This window comes from Balaenoptera physalus, assembly GCF_965194825.1.
Source record: "Balaenoptera physalus genome assembly, chromosome: 3".
Taxonomy (NCBI): domain Eukaryota; kingdom Metazoa; phylum Chordata; class Mammalia; order Artiodactyla; family Balaenopteridae; genus Balaenoptera; species Balaenoptera physalus.
The window spans coordinates 135,810,669-135,827,268 of record NC_138890.1 but is presented as its reverse complement, the minus strand read 5'-3'; the positions used below and the strand labels follow the sequence as shown (position 1 = coordinate 135,827,268).

Below are 16,600 nucleotides of genomic sequence, written 5' to 3'. Positions count from 1 at the left end.
ACTCATTACCTTGCCCAACGTTTATTCTCCCTTCTACCTTTGGAAATCACCCTGATTTTTACTTTTGTACAAAATGAATTATTTAACAACTCTCCCAGTAAGCTGGAAAGGTTATTTTCCCCAAGTGAAAGATAACTATCTTATTTTATGTCACCTGGAACAAAAGAGTCTATTTCCCCGCCATCCTTGGAGCTGGGGACTGTCGCGTGACTCGGTTCTCTGTAATGAGATGCGTAAGGTGAACTGACTCTGAGAAGGACCCTTTTACTCTTCTGCCTTTCCTACTTCTTTTTCTGCAATTGAGACTTCACGTAGCCCCAGCAGGGGCCTTGGATTGGGAGGAGCCCCGAGAACAGTGGACACGGGAAGTAAAGCCCAAGGATGAGCAAGCCTGGAGACTCAAAGGGCAGTGGAGCTGCCATACCAGCCTCCTCCAGACTGTGTACGTGAAACAGAAATAAACCTCTAACTTGCCTAAAGACTGTGTGTCTCTCTCAACCGACTAACCCTAACTGGTACAGAGCAATACTCTGAGAAATACTCAGTTTTAACAAGCAGGTTTCCCCGGGGCCTTAAAAGAAAGAGCCCCAGCATTTGTCATTAGAGCTCTTTTTAAGAGCTTAATCTTAAAAAGAGCTTGATCTTTTAAAGGGGGGAGACGTATTTATTCTTCAGTTACTAAAAACCTACTTTCCAATCCTTCCTTTTCACACTCCCAAAATGTACAAGTACTGTTACTGGGATTGCCAAAATTATTACCCTTGAAAACCCTCAACTTATTTTGTGTAATTTTTTTCTCACTAGCCATATTTCCTCCTTCTCTCTAACCTCTAATCCTTACAAATACTGCCTTATCCCTGAATATCTGACCTCAAACCAAGCAGCACATCTATTGCTCAAACTGCAAATTCATTCTAACAGTAATGTTCTCGGGAATGGCCTTCTTTACTCTCATTAGAGGGAGTCGAATAAAAAGAGATATTTAAAAGCATGACGAAACTTCTTTGGGTCATGCTATAGGAAATGGTTATAAATTGTAAATGATTAGTTCATATTCTTTCCGTATATAGATGCTCTATTGGCAAGAACCCATTTTAAAAACCCAGGGGACAGAACGCATAGCTTGGAATGAAAGATGAGTAATCATCCCCGAGGAAAGAATGGATCTCTACCCTAGATAAACTCTGACCCAGTAGCCTCTATATCAGCATTCATAAATCTCCATCTAGACTCGCCTGAGGAAGAACGAAAGGATATTATTTCAAAAGCAATAACCTTCAGAATAATCTCACCTTCTTTGCTGCCTCATCTGATGAAAGTGCAAAAAAGAAGTGCTGTCAAGAACAAGTCACACAGGGTAAGAGAGTGTCATGGACATATATACACTACCAAATGTAAAATAGATAGCTAGTGGGAAGCAGCCGCATAGCACAGGGAGATCAGCTCGGTGCTTTGTGACCGCCTGGGGGGGTGGGATGGGGAGGGTGGGAGGGAGGGAGATGCGGGAGGGAGGAGATATGGGAATGTGTGTATATGTGTAGCTGATTCACTTTGTTATAAAGCAGAAACTAACACACCATTGTGAAGCAATTATACTTCAATAAAGATGTTTAAAAAAAAAAAAAAAGGACAAGTCACAGATGGGTTAAAATCTGTTAAGACAGGGCTACAGAAAAAAAAGTCTAATCCCGAGAAAGAGAAAACGAATACTCAATTTGAAATTAATATGATTACTTACATTTTACTGTTGTTTTCCCTAAGAAATTTCAAAAGGTAAGCATGAAAATAAAGGAGAAAAAAAATCTTCAACAAGACGGCAGAAAATACTACACAGTCTGGAAAAAACTTGATTTCAAGGCATAACAAATTTCCGTTCCATCAGGGGATGAAAAAACACATTAATTTTCTTTTTCTAAAGGAGCTGTTTTTAGAATATTTTGATGTGCCATGCAATCCCTCATTCTGATATAGGGCAAGGTGACAGTCATGTTTCCTTATTTTCTCCTCTGTAATTTTGCGTGTGATAAAAATAAAAGGTTAATATAGCCAAGTCAACGCTTCTGAGTACCGCGAGTATGTGTCAGAACTGGGGTGACAAGACAGGGGTAGGGAGAGCAGTAAATCACCTTCAAATGAGGCCCATGCCTGGATCACCTACTCCCAAGTAAAGCTAAGATCTAGCATTTTCTCTTGACAGCATCCCAAAACAAGTGGGCTGGAGGCAAGGGTGCAGGATTTGGGAAACTGTGGAGAGATCGGTTCAGTGCGTTCCAAGGTTCGTAGGTGCTCCAGAGTCCTGAGTGGGTGGAATCGTCTCTGAGTAAAGATTACATCTGTCATTATGCTGTAGTCACTCCTCCAGACACAGAAACAAACGCTTGGGAACGCCACCGACTTCAGAACCCGCATCGCCTTCTTTTAGCGTAGCCGCTGAAAACATTAACAGTGCATTATTTAACAACTCCCTTGGCACACTTGAAAGGTTACTTTCCCCGCTGGGAAATAAGTTAACTTTTCTAAAAAACTCAAACTTGTATTTACAAAATAAAATGAATTTTTGTTTACAAAACGTGGAGGAGTTTGCTCCTCAACGTCTACGTTATAGCTTCCTCAGACTAGGAAAAAGGATAGTGATAATCAACCTGGAAAGAAACATTTCCATCTAAAGCAAAACTAGCAAAACTGGTCTTTCGGCATTTTCCAAAATGTTTTCAATTGTAACGGTATCACCATCATCCCAAGAGCATCTATACTTCCCAAGCAATCTACAACTGTCCAGGGATGAAGTATGTAAGGGTTCAACCAGTTAATCCAAAAAGGAATCACTGCCTTCACCTGTTAAAAAATAATATCTTCAGCACGTGATCTCTTTGTGAAATTCAAACGCAAATATTTGAAAAGACATCTAGCAGAAATAATCTCAGAGATCTGAAAAGTCACCTAGCAAAAAAAATCAAACACAAGCATAAACAGTCATATCGGAATCTATAGATCTCATACCAGCAAAATTTTAGCCAATCTTCTGCAAAATGGCACTAAAAGTCACGTGTAATTTCTAAACAAGAGCAGAATCTTGGCTCAATACTGAAGATAAGAACAGTTCTCTTTCTAAAAATTCTGATTAAAGAAGTATTGGAAGCAGGAAAGAAATGCTCTTCTAATTTACCAGATTAAAGTAAATTGTTCAATTTACCTTGGCAGATTTATTCCTTTTACTTTTTGTCATGAACTGAGGATAAAAAAAAATTTCAATCCAAGAAAAAGAAAAAAAATTTGCTGAGCATCACTAATGTGTCAGGCATTGCTAGGCAAGCAGATATTAGACATACAACGATAAATAAGACCAACCCTGGCATCAACAGTCTTCCAGCTCAGGAGAGAGCAGTTATTTAACAGACCTGTGACAGAGAACGGCATGATAAACATGTCCAGTATAATAAGAGGTATGCACAAAGGGTTTTAGAGAAACTGAGTAGGAGCACCGAACCCACTACAGGAGTGTCAGAAAGACTTTGTAGGGGGGGATCCCCAAATAGTCGTAAAAGATTGGGAGTTAGCTAAGAGAAAGGGAGTAACGGAAGAGGAAAAGATCATTCCAGATGAAAGTGACAACATGAATAAAAGCAAGAGATATCACAGGATACGCAAGCATTTGAGGGATACTGGTTTGTGCCTTAAATACCTTCCTGTACTTTTAAATAATCACTTCTCAATCTGATGTCAGTTACTGATATTTGTTGACTGTCTACACACTATCTAAAATTCATTCATGTTAAGATTTTTAATTTTAAGGTTTATCATTTTAAGATTTATCTCTAACTCCCTGCCAAAGGAAGTTCTATTTGTGAAGGAGCAAGCATGCTGGTCACATTATAAAGCCTGCTCTGCCTGCACACGCTTGCAGATAAAAAGACCCATAAGCAAGATCGCCACAGCTGATTAAATTAGCGGGCCGTCCGTCCTCCAGCTGGCCAATAACCACGGAGGGGCCCAGCAGGAAGAGCTAGGCTAGCCTAGACCAATCATTCTCGCTCTCCAAAATATGAATGGAAAAGTACTGAGAAGATGAAGCAGTTAGCAGTAGGAAGTGAAACTGAGAGAACACAAAAAACAAAGGCATTAAGTAACTTCATGACCATGAAGAATCCTAGGAACCTAAATGTATGAGGAAACCGAAAGTATGAATAAAGGAAACTATACAGAAAAGATATACAAAGCAGAGAAGAATACTCTTGCTAGTAATCTCAAGAGAAGTGGACCCAGAGAGATACAGGTATGTGAGGAATGGCTGAATGTAGTTGCAGAGAATTCTGTTTCTGAGTGAAAAAATGATATATTCACCAGGTTCCTTTGCAGCTAGGTATAGCAATGTGACCAAGTTCTGGTCAATTAAATATAATCAGAAAGTCCCAAAAGTCTCCCATGAGGGAAGTACACTCTTCTGCCCTTTCTCTGTCCTGCTGCCTGGAATGCAGAAGTGATGGCAGGAGCTCTGGCAGCAATTTTGAACCATGAGTTTAGAGTCCACACACAAAAGCAAAAGCATCTTGGGGACCTAATGACTTCTGGAGTTACCTACCTCAGGGGGGGAAAAAGAATCTATCTTGTCGGGACTTCCCTGGTGGCGCAGTGGTTAAGAATCTGCCTGCCAATGCAGGAGACAGGGGTTTGATCCCTGGTCCGGGAAGATCCCACATGCCGCAGAGCAATTAAGCCGGTGCACCACAACTACTGAGTCCATGCACCGCAACTACTGAAGCCCGCACTCTTAGAGCCCATGCTCCACAACAAGAAGCCACCGCAACGAGAAGCCCACGTACCACAACGAAGAGTAACCCCTGCTCACCACAACTAGAGAAAGCCTGCATGCAGGAACAAAGATCCAATGCAGTCATAAATAAATAAATATATATTTTTTTTAAAAAATCTATCTTGTCAAAGCCACTATTTTCCAAACAATTCCAATCCTAATTGATACAGTGGTTGAGACAACGTCATCTCAGCAAGAGGGATAGTCCCTTAAAATGGTTAAATGGAAGAGTGATGTGTTCTGATTTACAGTGGTATTATTATCCTCAATTTAGAGATGGGGAAACAGATACCAGCTAGTAATGTGACAGAACCTGGATTTGAACCCAAATCTTTTGGACTTGAGAGCCCATACTTTTAATCGTTAGGAACAAATGAAGGCAAATGAAGTCAAACAAACTGTAAAGCAGGTTCACAAGTATTTCAGAGTTCAACAAATATTCTGACTACTAAAGGCCAATAAAAACCCATGCTAAATGCAGTATCTCTGACCTAACACAAATAACACTTTTGACAAGTCCCTGTGACCTTCTAGACAGAAAAGCCTTTTCCCAGCTAGAGTATTCTACTCTAAGTACCTAGGAAAAGGTATCTGGGCACCAGAAACTGAACACAGGCACCAGCCCCCTCATGCATGGCAGAGGTCTGCCAAATTCTGATTTATAAGGAGTGGAATAGATTTTTAAGAGTATAGAGGATTCTGGGAGACATGAAGTGTATTTTTTAAGGTGGAAAGAGGTCTTTTCTTTAAGGTGGTAAGAGGTCTTTCTCATTGACTTTAAGCAAAAGAATTTTCCATACACGTGACAATTAGAAGAGCTCAGCCTTAGTATTACAACTTCCAGGCTCCTGATGCCCCTGAGATGTTTCACTGCCCCATGCAGTAAGGGTGGAATGGAGCGGCAAGCCTTCTGAAAGGTTCAAGGATTTTAGATGGCCAAGATGAAGGCACCAATGTACTTGACATGAATCTTCATATCTGTACTGAGAATCTCCTTTGTGCCAGGCAGGGTTCTCCTTGCTGGAGACTAAGCAGTACACAAGGCTCAGAAGCCTGCACTCTAGTCAGGGGTGGCAGGCAAAAGCAAAAATAAATCAAGGTAGATGGTGATAAGTGCTATGAAGAAAAATAAAATAAATGAATAGAATGTTCAGGAGGCAGTAGATTGGGGGTATTACTAATTTTGAAAGCAGATGTGGTAATTCTAACAATATTACAGACAATAAAATAAGGGATCCCAGAAAAGCTTTCAGCAACTTAACTCTGAAAATCCCCGGCATAAGCAAACGCAGTATTCTATCCTGAAAAGTCAAAGCACCAGACACTCAATTCAACAGTTCACAGATATTAAGCCATCAGGCAGCCATTAAGAGCAGAGTTGGGTGTCAGACTTCCTTGAATCAAATCCCGGCCATACAACTTACTATTTCTGGGGCCCTGGGTGAGGTACTTAAGCTCTTTGCATCTTAATTTGTTATTTGTAAAGTGAAGATAACAGTACTACCTATCTTAGAGGGTTCTATGAGGATTAAGTGAGTTATAAGAGAAAACACAGTAAGCTCCAAATTGGTGTTTGCTTATTTTTTTAATTTTTTTAATTGTGTGCTTGTGTTCCAGAGCACAGAGCATCTGCACTAAGGGGCCGAGGACACTGGAGGCCCGAGGAGATGCACTCTGCCATCAGCTTCTCTGGACATCCTTGATTCTGGCCTTATTTCGTACTCCTGGTGTCTCTTCCTGCGGCCTCCACATTAGAAATGTGACTTCTCGTTGCAATCACTGAAAACCAGGACGCTAAGCCTGAGACTCCCCAAAGGAAGAAACATCCCAAAGCATAGGTCTTAGCTCCCAGCACTTTGCCCACACAGACCCGGAACCAGAGGCAAAAGGGAAACCCATTCATTTTAGCCAGACCTCATATTACTGTCCACCTAGGCAATTTACATCTACGTTTAAACCGAAGAGGTTTTAGTCTGCCTTATGTAAAAATTTATTATTCAATTATCACATTTTAACATTCATATTATTAATGTTTCATGGATGTTGTTTTATAATGATAGGCATCCAGTTTGTAATGCATTGCTCACTAGACACTCAGGAGCACCATTATTTAGAATCATAAGGAAAATTATATTTTTTAATTCTCCAGAACATGGAGTTATCCTCGTTTTCCCTCTCTCTCTTTTTGGATATAATCAAATGAATAACAACTTTTCGGCACTGCCCTTCTGGTTAGAAAACCTTAGAAACTGTCATTTAGGGATTGTGTCTTTGAACATTTTTAAGCCTCTACCTTGAGCATGATGCTTATATTGTCAAACCTATATTTAAAGTCCTCAAAATATTTAAATGGTCAAGCCCTTTTACTAGATCAATAGCTCCATCTTAACTTATAAAAATTATTGTACCGCCCAGAAAGAAACACTGGTTACTGGAGAATGTGGTTCAATTGTTTAAAGGATCAAAAAACCTCCTATTGGTTTATGACTTGGACAATCTGGACTTGCCCTCTGGTTTTTCTGACTGTGGCAAGGGAAGAAAGGGAAGTGTGAGCTTTGAGTTTAGACTGACCTGGGTTCAAGTCGTTCAGGGTGTGACCATATAAAACTTAGCCGCCCTGAACTGCAACAGCTGGTTCTCAGGCATGAAAATAAAGGACTACTCCTAATACCACTAACCTTACTGGATTAAGTAAGCAAGCTTCGGGGGCTTGGCAAGGAGAAGGCATCCTAACTCGCTGACGCCCAGACCAAGCCACCCACATCTAGGACATGGATGAGTTTCACCAACAGGTCCTCCTCCCAGCTGCCCTCCCGCCCTGTATAATCCAGGCTCCCTGCAGCAGCCAGAGCAAGATTTCAAAACGTAGATCAGGTCCTATCACCTCCTGCTTAAGACCACTGATTAGTTTAAGAGTAATTTTAAATGAAACTCGACTTCACTACCACAACCTCCCAGGCCCCCAGCATCTTGTCTGGCTGCCCTCTGGGCCCTGGCTTCAGGACCAATTTCCTTGGGCCACTCAGCACCTGAGACCCGTAAACCTGAAACTTATATGAACAGCCACAGCACTTTCACTTGCTGAAGACAAATGACCCCAGTTGAAATGGTCAGGGAACTACTGGGGGTTTTCTGTGAAATCCCAAGGCCACCCGTGCCCAGCTTGGCTTGCTGGGATCTCACTACTTTTGGTTCCTAAGGACTCAGCCTATTTCTCTTTTCTTTTTCAAGGGACACTACTTTTCCTGAGTCTTGTGGATTTTCTCCTTATCCCTACAGTCTGGCTGCCAAGTGGCACAAGCCCTCCCTCATTTCCTTGCTGTTCACATCCTTGCTTCTCCAAAGGTGTGCACACTGGCCCTTCTGGTACATGGCTTTTACTGCTAATTTCTAAAGAGACCAGACAGAGATGGGGCAGTTGGCATAAAAATCTAATAAGGAAAGCGTGCACACTCACTGCCCTTGTTTCTGATTGTGTGAATAAGCAAGCCTCTTAAATTCTTATCCTCCACCTGGGAGGGTGCATCGCTCCAAACTCCTCTTCACTCGCAGGCCAGAAGATGGAATCACAACCACAACAGGGTGAGAGGCCCACCCAAACCCACTCCTTTTGGGGGAGCAATTGGCATTTCTGCAGGCAGAGATCCTAGTCAGTCAAGCGTTCCTTTAAGATGGTGAAAATTTCTAGTAAAGGCAAATGAAACCATACCTATTGAAATCGAATGCAGCCACACACAATATAATTTAAAAGAAGGGCTGTGATTATATTTTAAGTCACAGGAAAGAGAAAAAAAAAAAAGAAGACATTTATTAGGAGACTACTATGTGCTGGGTGTTTTACACGCTCACTCAGTCCTCACAACTAGAGCAAGGTGGGTATTTCTAGGCCTATCTTTCAGGTGGAAAACTGAGGGTTACCAGCATGTGGCAAGTAAGTAGCAGAACTTAGATTTCCGCCCATGTCTGATTCTAAACCTGTGGTCTTCAAACTCTGCTCCCCAGATACAGTTCCAAAAAGGCAGCTGGATATTTGAGAAATATTTTTTTAAACGAAACTGAATTTTTATTATCTTAGAGACTGAAATGAAAAAAATACATATTCAAATATACTGTACATGAAATTTTAACACACTGGAGAATGCCCACACATTAACTTGTGCTGCCAGAGTGATCTTTTTTTGGCGGGCAGTGGGGGTTGGTAGACTCAGAATAAAACCTATATTCTGCCTTCTGATTGAAGAGTAATTTAGAATTGAGCTACTTTAATATCTGTAACACTTGCAGCTATGATTCTATTAGAATCTTGTTCTTCCTTAACCTCACACAAAAAAACAAAATGTGTAACTGAATGAACTAGAAGATGAACCTTCAGTTCTCATTCATCTAAATGGATCGAAATGACATTCATCTACATCTAAATTCAGTTCTGTGTTTATCAAAACAGCTTCATTGTCCTCAATGATAATATATAATATAGCTATAAAACACATAAGTAAATATCATGAGCATAAATTTGTAAAAATCACATATAATAAAATATCACATTTGTTTTGTATATCTGAGTTCTGCATAAAATTGGTTGGAAAAAAAAGAATTCCAAGATTAAATGAAATCCACCCCTACATCACAATGATTTTAAGTAACTCACGGTAAAGTGAGGCGAAATTGCTTGATATATTAGGACCAACTGGTAAGTAGGCAGAAAGTTGAGAGGAACCTTGCCTCTACTTCTCCTTCTTACACAGTGCATGAACCCCTTCCATAATGTCCCTGACAGGTGGGGAACAGCTTCTACTTTGTCATTTCCTATTCAAGGCAGATGAATAAATCTTACAAGAAAGTTCCTCCTTACCCTGCACCAATACCTACGTTCCTATAATTTTGACCCTCTCATTGTAGTCTGCCTTCTGGAGACTCAATACAGGATATTATTTACATCCTTCTAATAACCTAAGCCACTGATCACACTGCCTCCTTCTTTAAAGGTATCCTGCAAGTACAAAAACCAAAACTCTGATGTCAGTGAAAAATAGTGAAATACTGCCTCTCTTCTTCAAAGAAGTAAATCCTACTTTACCAGTCCAGCGGTTGGCAATCTACAATCCATGGGCCAAATCTGGCGCACTGCCTGCTTTTTGCAAATAAAGTTTTAGTGGAACACAGCCACGTCCATCTATGGCTGCTTTTGTGCAACAACGCCAGAGGTGAGTAGCTGAGACAGAGACCGTACGGTCTGCAGAGCCTAAAATATTCTAGCTGGCCCTTTACAGAAAAAGTGTGTCCACCCTGTTCTAATCCATCATCCAGTGTTTTTCCACAAGCAAAGGACTGTGTTACTTTCAATGTTACGGGCTATAGTGCAGTAGCTAAAAGATTCATCCCTGTATTGTCTACGATGCCCACGTCCCTACGAAATTAAGCCTTGCTCAGTTAAGTATTCCTGGACTGCTTCGGGGCCGCCAGTGCGGGGCGGATTCAGCCACGGGGCTTTGGGGGCGGCGCAGACCTCAGGTAACCGCGCCTCCCGCCCCACCTCCCAGAGCGGCCGTATAAGTGGCCCGTCGCGGCGGGGCCCCGGAGCACGCCTGCCGCTCCAGGTAGGCGAGCGCGTTCAGCAGGAACGGCTGCCCCGCAGTGGAGCTGGCTGAGCCGTTCCTGCTGAACGCGCTCGCCTACCTGGAGTGCGCCCCGGGCTTCCTGTGCTACGTGCTGCCGAAGCTGCTGGGCTCGCCCTAGGGCGCTACGCGTTAGCGCGCTCCGCCTTCCGGCTGCCCGCGCAGGCCGCCTGGGCGGTGCAAGAGCTGCCTCGCTGGCCCTGCCGCTCCTCGCCGGGCCCATCCCGCCGGCCGAGCGCCTCAACCACTGGCCCAACTGCATCCTGCTGGCCATGTTCCTCGTCCACTACGTGCAACGGGTCTTGACTTCCCCCTTTTCAGATCCGAGTTGGAAAGCCCACACCATCGTACGCCTTTATATTGGCATTCGTGTTCTGCACCTATAACTGGCTACTTGCAGAGTAGATACCTGAGCCAGTATGCAGTGCATGCTGACGACTGGCTCACTGACCCCTGATTTCTAACAGGTTTTGTCTTGTGGTTGATAGGCATGCTGATAAACATCCATTCAGATCACATCCTAAGGAATTTCAGGAAACCAGGGGAGACTGGATATAAAATACCAAGGAGGGGCTTGTTTTAATACATCACTGCAGCCAGCTACTTTCACGAAGTCATCCAGTGATGCGTCTACGCCCTCGCCAGCTGGTCCATTCAAGGCTGGGCTTTCGCTCTGTTCACCTTCTGTGTCCTGTTCACCAGGGCTCAGCAGCACCACCAGTGGTACCATGAGATATTTGAAGATTATCCAAAATTCAGAAAAAATTATGATTCTGTTTCTGTTTTAAGTTCATTGTCAATGGAATTATCTTCAACTTGAAGCTTTTCGATGATGTTTCTCTTGGGATTATATAACTAAATTTATGTCTCTGTAATTTTCCTGCTATTTCATCTTTTTCAAGATTGCTCAAGGGGTTTTTTCCCCTAGCAAATGTGTAAGCTACCTAATAACAGTCTAATCAAACTGAAATTGCAGGTTGAACTATGATGCTGCACACCAGGTCGGGAATCCGGAATTCTGTAATTGCGGCTGATCCTCCTCTGATTCTGGGTTTGCCTCTACGGACCAAAACGTTTCTGTACCGTTTACACAACCCCCTACAGCAATGGGTTTAAGGTCAAAGGCTTTGTCACCCCCTCCTCCCCATGGAGGCATGTTCTGTCTTTGTGTCCCTTTCATCCCACTAGGTCGGAGAGGCCTGGGTACCCACAGTGTACCCACAGCCTCTCACTGTTGGGTGCTGGGCAGGCAGAGAAGTTGTGCACAGAGAAAGGGGGCACCCAGCAGAGGCTGGTGCAAAGGGCCTCTGGCACCTGCTGGCTGCAGCCTGGTCCACCAGGTGACTTCACTGGAAGGACAGAGCACTGGGGGCATTCTTAAGGAGCAGTCTGCTGTGTCCCCCACAAAAGGCCCTGGGCTAGGAACACAAAGGTGCTGCAGGGCACCCCTCCCGTCTTGGGCCACTCGCCATGAGCCATCAGGAGTCTCTGGCCTGGGATGGTTTTTCTACCTTCTTCTAGGTAGAATTAGAATTTTTTTGTAAGGCACTTTTTAAGTACCTCTCAGTATTTCAAAACTATAACTTGAAGCAGAATTTCTTATTTTAGATGCACTCAAAAACTCCATGGAGATAAATGGCAGTAATAAAATGTACTACTTATTGCCAGATATGTAAAAGAAATCTCCCCACTAGAAGGCTGTTGAGGGCTTCCCTGGTGGCGCAGTGGTTGAGAATCTGCCTGCCAATGCAAGGGACACGGGTTCGAACCCTGGTCTGGGAAGATCCCACATGCCGCGGAGCAACTGGGCCCGTGAGCCACAACTACTGAGCCTGCGCGTCTGGAGCCTGTGCTCCGCAACAAGAGAGGCCACGATAATGAGAGGCCCGCGCACCGCAATGAAGGGTGGCCCCCGCTTGCCGCAACTAGAGAAAGCCCTCGCACAGAAACGAAGACCCAACACAGCCATAAATAAATAAATAAAAATAAATTAAAAAAAAAAGAAGGCTGTTGAATCTCTTGACCCTTCTGTGAAAATCTAACGAACACATGGTAAAGACCCCACCTCTCCTGGGAAGGCACTGCCTCTGTTGCTGCCACATTTATAGAGGTGGGAACTGAAAGAGGAAGTGGAGAGAGTCTTATGATTGCTAAGGATGCTAGGTGGCAGGGGCCTTCAGGACACACCTGATGCTGTGTCCTGTGTGTTGTCCAAATGCCACCTTTGGGCAAGGAGCAGGCCCTCCTGCCCCTGCACCCCAGGCCCCCGGGACACCCCGTCAGCTCCCTCCCACACTTCTCCTGGCTCACCTTCCCAACCACGGCTCCCCCCAACGAGTTTTCATGTAGAAACTGCATTCTCGGTGTTAGTGGTTTTTAGAGACTCTTAGCGTTTTAGAAACATTTTCTGATGGTGGTTGTGCTTCATTTTAACTAAAAATGGAATGCTTTCGCAGGGAAATTTTTATGATCAAATAATCTTTGGCCCTTTTTCTGACTGACTAATTACTTGCAACCATAAAACAAATATTTAGGATCTCCTCTGGAAAACTCAAAAATCTGAGCAAGTCTTGACTGATTTGGGCCCCTGGGTTCTAGAAGGTGTACCTGGCCAGAAAGTTGCTTGTCTGAGAGCCAGAGAGGCTCACTGTGAATTTTACTTCTGTTGGTGCTTTTTTATCTGAGTGACCAAAAGTTTGGGTTAAGTCAGCATTTGATGCACGGTTACTACTTCACTGGCATGCCCTGGATGGATGACTGATATAGGAAGAGATCTTGTCCTATCTTGCCTGCCTGTCTTCCGTTTGCTAAAAACTGTAACTTAGCAAATTATGGCAATTTGTTATTGTGTTAATTATAATTAAAGAGATTAATAAAATTACTGTTAAAAAAAATAAGTATTTGTGGAGTGAGGAAAGTTAGATAGGAAGGAGAAGATATGGGGGAAGGGAAGGAGAGTAGGGCTTTTCTTTTCCCGAAACTATTCTGACATATACCTTTCAAAAAATTATTTTAAAACCTAGCAGATCCTCTTCTTGCTGTAACTAAGTATTTGAACACAGGGATGTACATCTGAATTAAAATAGAGGACCTAAAGTTACTATGTTTCATTTCAAGCAGATCAACACTGATTGAAATGTTGTTGAGTAAACAAAAGTCCTTGCTAATTTTGAATACCCAGGAAAATGCTACCCACCCACTTTTTTTAAATTGAAAGTTCTTTATTTTGATTTAATGTGAGACTTTTTTAATTGAAGTATAGTTGATGTACAATATTACATGTACATAAGTTACATGTGTACAATATAGTGATTCATGATTTTTAAAGGTTATACTCCACTTGTAATTATTATAAAATATTGGCTATATTTCCCATGTTGTATAATATATGCTTGTAGCTTATTTTATACATAATAGTTTGTACCTCTTAATCCCCTACTATCTTGCCCCTCCCCTCCTTCCCTCTCCCCACTGGTAACCACTAGTTTGTTGTTTATATCTGCACCCATACCCACTCTTAAAAGAATATTCATTTACTGTTACTGCTGTTGTTTTAAAATCACTCACTGCAATAATATAAAGCAATTGGAATAAATGATCTTTGCCTCAGAGATGAACTCTTAAGCACTCTGGATTTGGGAAAAAGAGAATTGCTTTAAAACAGATGAGAGATTCAAACCATCAATGAGCTTGTTAAATCTTGATTCTTATCCCCATGATTTCTTCACAATCATGCATTTTTACGTCGGTTTATTCAAGACAACTTTTGTACAAAGAATTAAAATATGCATCACTTCTTACACAGCTCTTTATAATTTCAACTTTTTTAGCAACTTGTTTCATTATACTTGTGGCTCTCCTAGGTAACAAAGAATCTGATTTGAAGAGCTTTAAAATCAGGAGCTGAAGATCTCACTTCTTGACATGGGACTCAAAAGAGAAAATTTTTACTGAGTCCGTTTTATGAAACTATTCAAAGTGGATATTAAACTCACATAATTATTTACAATAAAGTTCAGTAAGAAGTGAGTACTTAGAAGTCAAGAAATGGAAAATATCCACCTATGGGTATTTTCAAAGATGACCAATAAAGTTAGGCATTCCCCCCAAATAAAGTCATATTTGGGAGAAAAGTAAAACATCACTAGCACAGGAATCTACTTCCCACACACTCAGGCTGCAAAAAAATTGCAGCCTGAATCCACAGAAATGATAGAGGACAGCTCCCCTTCAGGCTCATGACGTACTGTAATCCTGCCCACAGCCCAGGGCCAGCTCACGGGGGCCCTGAAAAAGTCAGGAAACCCAAAGGAAGCCCAGGAATGACCAAATAATCCTATCTCAATGACCCAGTCTTTAAAACACGCATCTTGAAAACCCAACACATCATGGGGAAAATCATGTTACATTAAGAGAAATATTACTGGTGAACAGCACAGATGTACAATATTTCTATGTGAAATAAAGCAGAGAGGAAAAGAACTTCAATCATCACAAGAGGCTCTCTACATCCAGCACAATGACATTCAGGAAACATTCAAAATGACATTATCCAATAAATCAGCTCACTGCTCTGTCGTCTACAACAGGGGTCTCCAACCCTGGGCCCGCTGTTAGGAACCTGACCGCACAGCAGGAGGTGAGCGGCGGGCGAGTAAGCAAAGCCTCATCGGACGCTCCCCATCGCTAGCATTACTGCCTGAAGTAGCTGGCTGCAGTGATGTATTAAAACAAGCCCCTCCTTGGTATTTTATATCCAGTCCCTTCTGGTTTCCTGAAATTCCTTAGGACATGATCTGAATGGATGTTTATCAGCATGCCTATCAACCACAAGACAAAACCTGTTAGAAATCAGGGGTCAGGGAGCCAGTCACCAGCAAGCACTGCATACTGGCTCAGGTATCTACTCTGCAAGTAGCCAGTTATAGGTGCAGAACACGAATGCCAATATAAAGGCGTACAATGGTGTGGGTTTTCCTCCTCGGATCTGAAAAGGGGGAAATCAAGGCCCGTTGCACGTAGTAGATGAGGAACATGGCCAGCAGGATGCAGTTGGGCCAGTGGTTGAGGCGCTCGGCCGGCGGGATCTCCCCCGCGAGGAGTGGCAGGGCCAGCGAGGGCAGCTCCTGCACCGCCTGACCCATCCGTGGAAAAACTGTCTTCCATGAAACCAGTCCCTGGTGCCAAAAAGGTTGGGGACCACTGGTCTACAACATGTCGCCTCTCAGGAAACATTCGTAAGGGAAGAAGGGAGAAGAGAGCTGGCCAATCACATGCTAGGAAAAAAGTTCTCACAAGCAGAAACTTGACTCTCAAACTGTTTGATTCCAACAAAAGAGAAGTTGAAAGTTCCAAACAAGAGTGAAATTCTACAGTAGGACCTCAGAAAACTTGCCCACTTAGTTTAAAGTAAGTTGGCTCATTTGGCCAAACTTATGTAACAGCTGTAGGCAGAATTGGCCTGAAGAGATGTGGGCCACCCTCTGCCATGCCAGGACCTTTCACCCCTATAAATCAGAAATAGCTGCCACTTAACCCATCAACAAGCAGCTGCAATATCGTTAACCTAGTTACTCCGTACTATGTTTATTAGGTGGAGGCAGAAAGATTTTTGAAAAGCTGGTATTGGAAAAACGAATAGAATCAGAGTGGGAACTTCTTGGTGACAATAGTACCATAAATCCTTGTTTTATAAAGAAAGTTCCAATTCAATAATAGCAAACACTTTTATCATGCTCATGGTACTAGTCTCTCTACTGAATGCTTTATATATTTTAATTCAACTCTGAGTGGTAGGTACTATTATGCCCATTTCGCATATGAGGAAACAGGCACAGACGCTGCACAGCAGGTAAGTGACAGAGCTAGAATGCAAATGCAGGGAGTCCGACCCCAAGGTCAGTGCCCTTAAATATTACTCTGTGCAGCCTCTCAGCCCAACCACTGACTTAGCAGCTATCTTGTGTACCTATGTCGGGCTCTGGGGACACAAAGAGGCCCACAGCCCAGCCCTGCACTGTGACACACTGTGCTTTGTCCGGTAACAGAGACAGGAACCGCGGCCTGAGGCAGGGCTGTAGCTGGCCCATTAGCACCTCTGTGCCAGTGCACAATGGGGACCCTGGCAAGCTGGGAAGGGGCTGGACTGCAGGGGCTGTGCTTGCCCCCTTGGCCG

The 16,600-nt window shown here is 42.9% G+C and overlaps 1 protein-coding gene and 1 pseudogene across 7 annotated transcripts in view; one reads left to right on the top strand and one right to left on the bottom strand.

The window, feature by feature from the left end:
* The window catches only part of ARL15 (ARF like GTPase 15), a 420,722-nt gene that overhangs the window by 387,782 nt on the left and 16,340 nt on the right, over positions 1–16,600 (bottom strand). The gene's annotated exons all lie outside the window — the stretch shown is intronic.
* Positions 9,986–15,056, top strand: LOC309657016 (3-oxo-5-alpha-steroid 4-dehydrogenase 1 pseudogene; annotated as a pseudogene). Its single transcript, XR_014268331.1, has 3 exons — positions 9,986–10,014; positions 10,429–12,122; positions 12,432–15,056. The product of XR_014268331.1 is annotated as a 3-oxo-5-alpha-steroid 4-dehydrogenase 1 pseudogene (transcript).